The sequence below is a fragment of the Parasteatoda tepidariorum genome, chromosome 6 (genome assembly GCF_982258835.1).
Source record: "Parasteatoda tepidariorum strain Cologne lab strain chromosome 6, Ptep-v5.0, whole genome shotgun sequence".
Lineage (NCBI taxonomy): Eukaryota > Metazoa > Arthropoda > Arachnida > Araneae > Theridiidae > Parasteatoda > Parasteatoda tepidariorum.
In genome coordinates, this window is record NC_141760.1 from 14,797,495 (window position 1) to 14,808,389 (window position 10,895).

Genomic DNA, 10,895 nt, shown 5'->3' on the forward strand with positions numbered 1-10,895 from the left:
TCGATGTATTGTGGAGAGATGTATTTAAACTTCTTTGAGATTCGGATGAAATCACCAAAGTCATGAAACTCACCATGAGTTTATATAACGGAGAGGTTTCTCTGTAAACTAGCAATGTTTGATTGAAAATTTGTAAGAAGAGACTCTGATATCGCAGAGAATGATAAACAATACTAATATTTTCACGGCGAAAAATGCAAATTCCTATAAAATTTCAAAACCACTTGTACATTCCTTTCGGAATGCTCATTCGTTGATTAAGAAAGAATTGGGGGAAAAAATTGCTAAGATTAAAGAAGATGCTACTAAAGAAATTAGTAATGTGGGGGAGCAGATTGCTTCTTTGTGAATTAATGTAGAATAACATTTCATCATAATGATATAAGTAATAAATAAATATTTTGATAGGGTTTTGAACAGTGATTTCTTGTATTTGTTTATTCAGTATTGAAGTTACGTAACGTTTTATGTACTAAGAGAAATATAAGTTTGCAGTATTATATATATCTACTTTATTTCTAAATGCATAATGTTTATATTATAATCTGTTCATTATTTTCCAAAGGTTATTATATATTTCAGATTATAAAATATTTCTTTTTTTTATAAAATTGAAAATTAAACATCATCTGAGCGATACAGGGAAATTCTGAGACTTACAGCGAATTTGATGTCTTTTCAATGGACACCCCACTGTATAACTAAGTTATACCTCCTTACCATAGTCACCACCAAGGGTTCAGACGAATGTCTAGAGGAGTTCTTACTTTAGACAAACTATAAATATTACTTTTACTAAGTTCAATTGATTGTATTCAATGTCACATAATAGTTCATTTTATGACGATTAGAGTTTTAGCAAAATATTTTTACATTAAGTTACTATAATTATTTTAAAAACAGATTTATAAATTTTTTGGGAGAGAGAAGTATAGAATTTTAAAGGTAAAAAAAAGAGGAATAAGGGGTCAACAAGGGTGTAAGCAAACGGATGTCTCTATTTTTAAAAATTTTCACTCAAGAATTCATTTCATTTTTACTCAAGAATATGTTCTCAAAATATTCTAGAATTTTTGAATATTCTTGTTCTCAAAGAATATTTTCATATCACACCTCTATCCTTTATAATAAATTACATTTTAAACACTTCTTAATCATTGGAGCTCATTTTTTTCAATAATAGAAAGGTAGAAAAATTGAAGGAGTTATGCAGTCCCTTAGGCTTAAGTATTTCTATACTAGCAGCAAAAAAAAAAATTCACAATAAAGCAAACATTTGAAAATTCAAAATTAGGTTTTCCAAAAAGCACAGGTTTAAATCTTTTATATATTTTATCTACAGCTTGAAATTATTAATTTTTTTCTTGTATTAACACTCCATTTCATTAGAATATTTCATTGTATAATATTATATTTATTTTTTTAAAATTGTATAATCACTGTCAGAAAGATAGCTTCTTAAATAAACTTATGGTTCTTGCATATAAGTTTCAATACTTGTTGGGAAGGCACAATATTTTAAATATTTTGACTTCGCTGTAGCAAACGATAGAAAAAATCTGGTTTCACGTAAAGGAGTATTGGGCTATAAAAATCCTATAATTCACCGTTCTTTAAAAAAAGATCACTGGGGTACCTCGGGAATGTGACACCCGTGTTTACCAAAATAGTAAACCCCCTGAGGAAAATGATCATTTGAAAAACAATAAAAATGTATCAGACATATGCCGTTATGTCTTAATTACACTCTTGATATATGATTTACGATCATCGAGGCATTCCATGACAACATATAATCAAGGACTGCAAACATTTTTCTACAATTCAATTTACACTAAAATAAAGAAAAAAAACGGTTTAATTTTTTTTTTAAAAAAAGAGAGAACTTATAACACAATTCCAGTAAATGTTAGTGTTGAATCCATTAAAAAAAATAAATGCTAGATATCAGCAATGGAGTGATATGATTGCTAGAGAATTTAAAAATAATTTAATTCTTTGAAAGAGCATTAAAAAGCATCTATAATAATGTATAATAGTCAACAAATACATAAATCATGAGTAGGACTGGGCTATAAATCGATATATCGCGACATATCGATTTAACGCCTATATCGGCAAACCGATACAGCAACTTTCATTCCAAGCGATACATCAGAAATGTGATTTAAGCCGTCGAGTGAAGAAGACGATATAACGATATAGCGATATAGCGATACACGCAAGGACTTTCTCTTACGTTCCGATGCCAACTCGCGCTGTGGAAGACGATATTGTTTCGTTATGTTGAGACGGCCTTGACTGATGAGCGGTAGAATCAGAATCACTTTTGAGACCTTATATCGTTATATCACATGTTCGTTTTCGCACCTTCGCTATTTGAAATCGTTTCTTGTAGATTATTTTCAATGGGATTAACTTCGTGATCGCCGTCGTAACCTTGTTCTGAACGCAATCTATTATTGAAAAGAATTTATAAAGAAAAGTTTCTTCATTAATTAGGTAAGTTTTTTATTTATTTTCTGACAAAACTTTTTTTATATTTTTAAATGTGAAAATTATCGGAAATCTAATTTAAGGCACCCATAAGGAATTAAATTACAAAGTAAATAAATTTGTTAGGTTATTTTTTTACTTTTTTTTAAATTTATTAAAAACTTTTCGGATAAAACTTCTAATTATTTAATGGGCTTCTATTATGTACTGATTTTAAATTTATAAATCTTGCGTTGTTTTTATTTTTAGAAATAAAGTTAAAACAAAACTTATTTTTTGGACATAAGTCAATAAACTTTATTTGTTCAAAAGAATTTTAAAAGTTTGCGAATTTTATTCATTTCTTTTTTTTTTTTTATCAATTACTACTTCGTTTTATTAGAGAGTAAAATCATTATTTTTTTTTAATTTTCGTTTTATATTATTAGTTAATTAGCTAAATATATTACCGAATATCACAATTCTTTTGTTTTTATTTTTAAGAATTTAATTAAGAAACTTTGCCTTACTTTGTTTTTCGTTTATAATTCGGTCATTATTTAATTTAATTTAATTATTTCTATGAAATAATAATAAAAATAGTGTTTAAGAAGCATTTTTTTTCTAAAATTTATTTAGCTCTTTGTTTTAAGCATACAAATAATTTTTTAACGAACTTATTTTTTAAATTTTGTTCCTATGCTGTTAGGTAAATATATTGATAAATTTCACTTTTATTTATTTTTTTATTTTTAAACTAAGAAATCTTTTGTTATTTGCGTGATCATCTTTAGAAAATATAGCAAAACTTGTGTTTACTTCTTCATTAAGAATTTGAACATTACGATCGAACTTAATAATTCTGTAATTATTTACGCATAATAGTACAAGCAAATATTGATTTGTTAAAAAAAGTTTCTTTTTTTAAAAAAAAAAAAAAAAATATTTTTAACACTTTGTTTTAAGTGTATAATGAATTTCTTAACAAACTTTTTTTTTAATTTTTTAAATTTTCTTTCAATAATTTCAGCTAGATATCTTTATAAAATTCCCTTTTTACTTTTAAACTGAGAAATCTTTCAGAGAACGAAAATTTTAAGAAATTATTACAAATCTTATGTTTACTTTTTAGTTTAAAATTCGAACATTTTTAATTTTAAACTTCGGCTTTTAGTCAATCTAACTTTTATTTTAATTAAAATATATTTTGAAATTTTGAAATCAGCTTTTGTTTAATAACAATTTTTTTTTTTTTCATTAAGGGTGTTTTAGGGGTGAACTTAAATTAAGACTGCTTATACCTTATAAACGATAAAGAAGTGCAAATATTTCATTCTGTATCTACACACATTTTTTCAATAAATATTTTAAGTAAGATTTGTACATCTTAGTCAATTTATTTAATATCTTTCTTTAGCAAAACATATATATTTTCAAATTTATAAATTGATTTAAATCAATATGCGTATGAAGTCTTGATAGAAATCTGACTTTCTGTGCCTTAAAGTAAATGAAATTCAAAAATACTATATCGCGATACATCGCTATATCGCGATGCAAAACTAACGATATATCACGATATATAATTTCTAATATCGCCCAGTCCTAATCATGAGTGCATAACGTTTTTTTTTTTTCGTTGCATTTCTGCAGTATTTAAGTTTTTATATTTCACTCTCATAATTATATTTCATCATAAAAACCATAATATAAACTAAACACCAGAACAATCAAAAACATATAATGCAGATTACAATTAGAAAAACACTTTTTATTTAATCCTCTTATTTAATCCGAAAAAAATTCTTGTTGATAGATCGCAGAACTAATATATATTGCCAGTACTTAAAAAGTATATAGTGAGTGCAATTAAAATTAAACGAATTCTCAGTTTATACTATTCAAAGCAATAAACATAATGTTAGATAGGAAATATATAACGAAGAAGAATTAAAGTAGATGAAATTTTGTTTATCAATATTAAATACTATTTAATAATATAATATGCAACTAAGAACACATCATAGGCAATTACGCAGAGAATACAACTCATATAGGAAGCTAATTCACACAAGAAAAAAGGAGTTTTCTTTTCTGATTCAAAAATAATAAAAAAAAAGAACTATTATTAAGAACTCTGTCGTAATAAGCAGCACATGCCAAAATTCGACGAGTAGTATTGAGTGTGGTAAGGTGCGATGAGCTCTTATCGCTTATAGCTCTGCGTTTCAATAGGTAAGGTTTAAGGTTGGGGCTGAGTAGATAGCACAAGGATGGAGCGAACTGCTAGAATCGGTTAGTAGCTTGGAAGAATTTTAAGAGGGATTGGATTTTGGTCCGGGAGTTAAGAGACAAGTTAACCAGATCAGTGAAAGCTGGGCTCTGCAGGGATAAGGATTGATAGAGGTCTTTACGAGCATTTTGATAAATGGAGCACTCCAAGAGATAAGTGTTTGTTCGTGTCTATATGTCCGCATTTGGGGCCCTTAGGACTTTCTACTAACTTGGGACCCAGATAAATGAGAAAGACTTCACAATTTGGCTATTTGGTCTAGGAGAAGTAGTGAGATTCTTGGAGATTATTAACCGCCCAGAAAAGCAAAATATATCGTCGAACTTAATCATGATCAACAACATAGAACTTTACAGCCCATTGTCTCAAGCAAATGCATTTGCAGCTTTCTATTCCAAACCAACAAACAAAAACACACTCCCACTGGATTTCAGCAGAGTTGACCAAGAATACAACAAACCATTCTCCTTACAAGAACTCAAAATGACGCTTTCACAGCTTCAAAATGCAAGTCCCCCGGACCAGATGGCATTCCTTTAAAAATTCTTCGCTCCCTTTCGGAAGCAGCTACTCAGAAGCTACTCGACGAGTTAAACTATATCTGGGTCTCAGGACAGATCCCAGAATCCTGGAAGTTGGCCCATATCATCCCTATCCATAACAAAGGGAAACCACCTGACCTAGTATCATCATACAGATCCATATCGCTTACATCAACCTTGAGCAAATCCCTCGAACGCATGCTCTTAAAGAGACTCGTCGATTTTTAACTCAAAACTGGAATTTTCCATCCCTATCACTGTGGATTTCTACTATTCAAAGGTGTAGACTCGTCTCTCACCATTCTTCACCAAATTCTACAACTATATAATTCAATTCTAATAAAATAAAAGGTGGTGTAAGATACGCTTGTAATCTTAAAAAACTAAAATTATTTTCTCTTGAGGCTTTAAACTTAGCTTTCTGAAAAGTAGATGTTAGCGCTTAGTCCCAGAACCGGGCAGGACGGAAATGAACAATACTTTTTCTCATGGCAACCTATAGGGTTACACTTGTGTTTTCATGAAGACGCAGCTGCGTGAATGCGTTTAAAATTCTTGACTAGGAGCTCAAACCTCGCAGACTTCGAACGATCTAGGAAGAGAAAAATGACGTCATTTTGACGTCACGTTTCTACTCCTAGGGAAAACCTGAAACCTCGCGCTTTCGAACGGATTTTGCTAACGGGCTGCGATCTTCATTTTTCCTCCCATCTATCGGAAAGCTTTCACCTAACAATTTGCTGGTGAAAGCGATTCGAACGTTCGAATAGGATACGTTTAACGCTGGGATTAAATTAGATTTCCGATTTCAAAGATAATTTTTACCCAGATATTTTATGATTTTTTATAATCATTTACCTAGATATTTTATGAATATATTTCAGACATAATTTTTTCTCTCACAAACTTATTATTTCATATAATAAATGGATTAAATAATTAGTTTCGGTTTCTAGCAGAACTTATAATAAAATCTATAATAATCTTGCACGACTTTAAATAAAACGTGAACATTTTTCCTGTTCCAAATTTTTGTGTATTCTTAGCCATAATATGTTTAGTATAATTATTGCCATGTTTTTATTAACTTTCATTTTAATTACCTCGTAATATTTTCAAAATAACTGCAGAAAAAAAATGGAATTTTTTTCTTTAAAAAATTGGTGAGTTATGACTGAGATTAGTGCCAAATAAATAAAAAAGATTACTATAACTAAATCGTATAAAATTTAAATAAGAATTACTATAAATTGTATGCTTATTTTTAATCCGCTATGCAATTTTCTATCAGAGATTTGAAAAAACTGAAGCTTTTAGAATATGATCGGTTTTGTAATTTTTATAAAGTAGTTGATTAGTTAAGATGCATAATTAAGAAGCATAATTTCATTTATTTTCACTTGTCTTTTGAGTTGGGTAGAATATAAGTGGGTAATAAAAAGCATGGAATATGAAGAGCGGAAATTTTTTCGATATAATAGTTTTTGAATTATTATTAAGTTGCAGTTAAATTTAGATGCATAATTAAGAAACATTTTTATTATTTTTTTTTATTTTTCTGTTCATACTTTAAATGCGAAAATTTCATATTTTATTTTCTAAGACAAAAAGATATTTTTACTCTTATATCTATCTATAATGCCAAAATATATTCGACAATTTATTTTTTGAAAAATTAACTATTATTTTTAGGAATAAAATTTGTTAAGATTAAGATTAAAAAAATTCTAAAATCACCTTTTTTAAATTTTTTTTTGTTAGAAATAGCATTAAAAAAGCAATTGAATAAGAAAAGCGTTTTAGAGTTATTTCTTAATCTTCTGTTTGACATTTGATCTTTTTAAAATAATTACTCCTTTAATAAAATGGTAAGTAATAAGTTTCAGGGTGGCAAAAAAACTTATTTTCTTTTCTGTTTCGAGATTCTCCATTAAGTATCAGCTAAGTTATTCTAAAGATATTCACTTATATTTATTTGTTATTATTAAACTAGCGTTATTATGCTTTTATTCAAGTAATACTTTAAATTATCTTAATGTATGCGATTAATTCTACTTCAAAAAGCTTTTTTCGAATTTTTGCGACGTGTAAAAAGAGAGAATTTCTTTTGAATTGCTTTAGCATAATTTATTTATATACAGAATGGTAAATCATAAGAAAAAAATATCCTGCGTCAATCAGAAAAACAATTGAGAAAATTTTGTTCTTAAAAATGTGTGCAATAAAAACTAGTTGATATTTGCATCGAGCTAAACTACTAACACTAATTTGTGATAAAATAAAATCACGAATAATCCTTATGGCTAGACCATTTTCCATTGCTGTACAATGGAAATGTATAACTAAAAGCTCTAACTCCCAAAAGTTCTAACAAAGTTCTCATGACTTGTCACCCTTGTCTTCTGAGTTGGATTCCATATAAGAGCATAATAAAAAGACCGGAATATAAAGAAAGAAAACTTTTTTAATAAAATTGTTTTTGAATTAATTGTTTTAAAGTTGCTGGTAAATTTAGATGCATAATTAAGAAACCTTTTTTTATTATTTTTTTCCTTAATTTTCCTGTTCTCAATATTCCAAGAAAAAAATTTTTACATTTCTAGTCTTATAATTATGACATCGAAATATACTCAAAAAAAAATTGTTAAAATAAACATTAAAAAATTTCTAAAAAAAATCACGTTGTTTTAAATATTTTGTTTAAAAATTGTACTAAAAAAATTCTAGACTAAAGAAAACTTTTTAGTTATTTCTTAAGCTGTTGTTTGACATTTGAATTTTTGAAAATACTTATTGTTAGTATTACAAATTTTAGGGAGAGAAAAAAATCAAGCATAATTGTTTTCTCTTTTTTTTGAGATTTTTTTTTTAAATATTAGTTAAGTATTAATAATTTGCTAAGTATTATTAATTTTTAAATATTAACTAATATATTCTGTTTTACCTGTATTCATTGGTAATTATTATACTAATCTTTTTTTGGTATTATTCGAATAATATTTAAAGTTATCCTCATTGATGCAATTAATTCTAATTCAAAAAGTCTCTTACAAATTTATGTGACACTTAAAACAAATATTTTTCCGAATTACTTTTTCATAATTTATTTACATACACAATGGTAAATGATAGGGCAAAAAAAATAAAATCCAGCATCAAATATAAAACAATTGAGAACATTTTGAAATTGAAAATGTGTTTAATTGAAAGTATTAAAAATACTTGTAACGAGTTAAACTTTAAAAACGAATTTGTGATATAAAAAGAATCACGAACTGCCCTTATGGTTAGAACGACAATAGTGAAATTGTGTAACTAATAACTCTAGCATGAAATTCTTAAATAAAGTACAACTACTTGGCATCCTTGTCTTCTGAGTTGGGTTTAATGTAAGAGGGTAATGTAAGGCAAAAAATCCATTGCAGAGAATTTTTTTTCCAAATCTAGCTCAATATAACATAACGATTGAAAATACCATTTCCAAAAAAGAGATAAATTATTAAATTTGAAAAATAAATATTGCATTGTTTGAGTTGCGAATTGTAATTTATTAAAAAAATATTATAAAAAAGAAGAAAATAATGTTTTTCTTGAAAAAATAACTTACAATTATTAAAATCTATAAGTCTGCAATTGCGAAAAAAAAAAGGAAAAAAAAGAGGAATCATAACAAAAAAGAAAGTGAAAAATTGAAAAAGCAGTTTCTTTTAAAATTGTAAAGCAAATTTTTTTTAAGATTATTTAAACTAACAATTATTTAAAAAATGCTAGTTTAAAGTTTATTTCATGCATTCTACCGATTTATTAAAGTTTATTTATTGCGCGTTATTTTGATACTTATTGTAGCTTTAAAACTAAAAGATTTTAGTGTTATAAAGTATAAAGCTACACATTTTATCAATTGCAAATAATAATAAAAAAAATAATAATTATAAATAATAGAAGGTAATGAAGTAATCATAAATATAATAAAAATTTTATAAATAATAAAATAAGTAAAAATAGAAAATTGCAAAATTTTGTGAAATTAAATAACCTTTATTAATCATTAGTTCTTTAAATCTAAAAGCACTCGATAATATACATATAATTTCTAAAGTTTCATAATCTAGTGATAAAATTTCTGATTGACTCAATTACATATATTTAAAACAACATTCAAAGTATGATTTTTAGAAAAGGTAATAAATAAAGATGTATTGGATTTCTATTATTTGACGTATTATTTTTTATTTTAAGAATATTTCTTTTTTTTGGCAAACTGTTAGTAAATATAGTTATAAGTAAATCGATTCTCTAATAATAAATACAATAATGCAAACAAGTTTAAAACGAATACTACATATTAAATTCTTGAAGAAAGATCAAAGATTAAAATATGTAGATATTTATTTTAGACTATGTATGTAACTGTCAAAATGAAAGAAGAATACATTCTCTTTCTGAAAGAACACAGTAAACTCTGGGATAGAGGTCACGACCCCTAAGCGAAGGGAGAACGATTAAAGGATAAACAAAAGCCATTGGTCACTTTCCTATAACTATCGATACAAAACGTCACTTCCTAGGGGGAGGGTCCGAACCTTTGTTCGAGGGCTGGGATTCCCTTCACCGCTCTCTTCGGGAGTAGAGAGCCTAGAGTAAAAGAGAGTGGACAAGGGAGAAACGATTCCTGATTGGTGGACAGAAAAACTTTACCGCCGGAGGCGAGAGTGGAAAATTCGCCATTGGAATTACATGGAGTGAAAATTATCTGACTCAAAAAAATTATGTTCTGTATTAATAAATGCATGTAATAAGTTCATTACTTACTTTTTTTCAATAAGAAACTTCACAGTTACAGTAAATGTTAAAATTATGGCTGAAAATTTGGATAGTTGTTAGTTATTAGAATTTATCCTTATTATCACTTACTTGCGTGCATATAAAGTTATGTTTATCTCATTGTAAAGAGAACAAGGTGATGAAATAACTAATGGTTAGATAAGAATAAATGTATTTACTTTTAATGCACATAATTTCTATCTAAATTACTTATAAATTTTAAGATTTGAGCATCTTTTTATCAAAACTTCAGAAGTGCAGTTACAAAGTAGCATTTGTTTACTTTTCGTTACCAACTGTATAAAACGCTAGTTTGTTTTAAATTTCAACTAATTATGGAAATTTTTGTTTACAATTTGTTGAAATAAACAATACCTTTTCAGGTGAATATGCGATAATTTTTTCCTGAAAAAGTAATAAATAATAATAAATTATATAATTTGTATTATTAATTATTATTTCTGAAATAAATGGCATAATCATTATTAATTTTTATATTTTATTTAAGGCATTTATTAAAAGCTGAAGTCTTTTCATTAGTCTTTTTTTTTTTTTCATTGACGTTAATTTTTTAACAATTTCAGATGCTAGACAATGTTTCTTAAAAAATCTGTAATATCATGTACTTTCCAATCTTAACGTTTATATTATTGATACTTTAGTATATACTCTTAGAATAACAGAACCTTCAGAATAACACCAAATGAGCGAGTGGCGCCAATTTCGGTGTATCATCTGGCAACCCCCTTGGACAAAAATCT

The 10,895-nt window shown here is 27.0% G+C and overlaps 1 long non-coding RNA gene across 1 annotated transcript; it reads left to right on the plus strand.

The window, feature by feature from the left end:
* The first annotated feature begins 1,861 nt into the window (after positions 1–1,861).
* On the plus strand, positions 1,862–5,266 carry LOC147807597 (uncharacterized). Its single transcript, XR_015434884.1, has 2 exons — positions 1,862–2,061; positions 4,092–5,266. It is a non-coding gene; the product is annotated as an uncharacterized LOC147807597 (long non-coding RNA).
* The last annotated feature ends 5,629 nt before the right edge of the window (positions 5,267–10,895 follow it).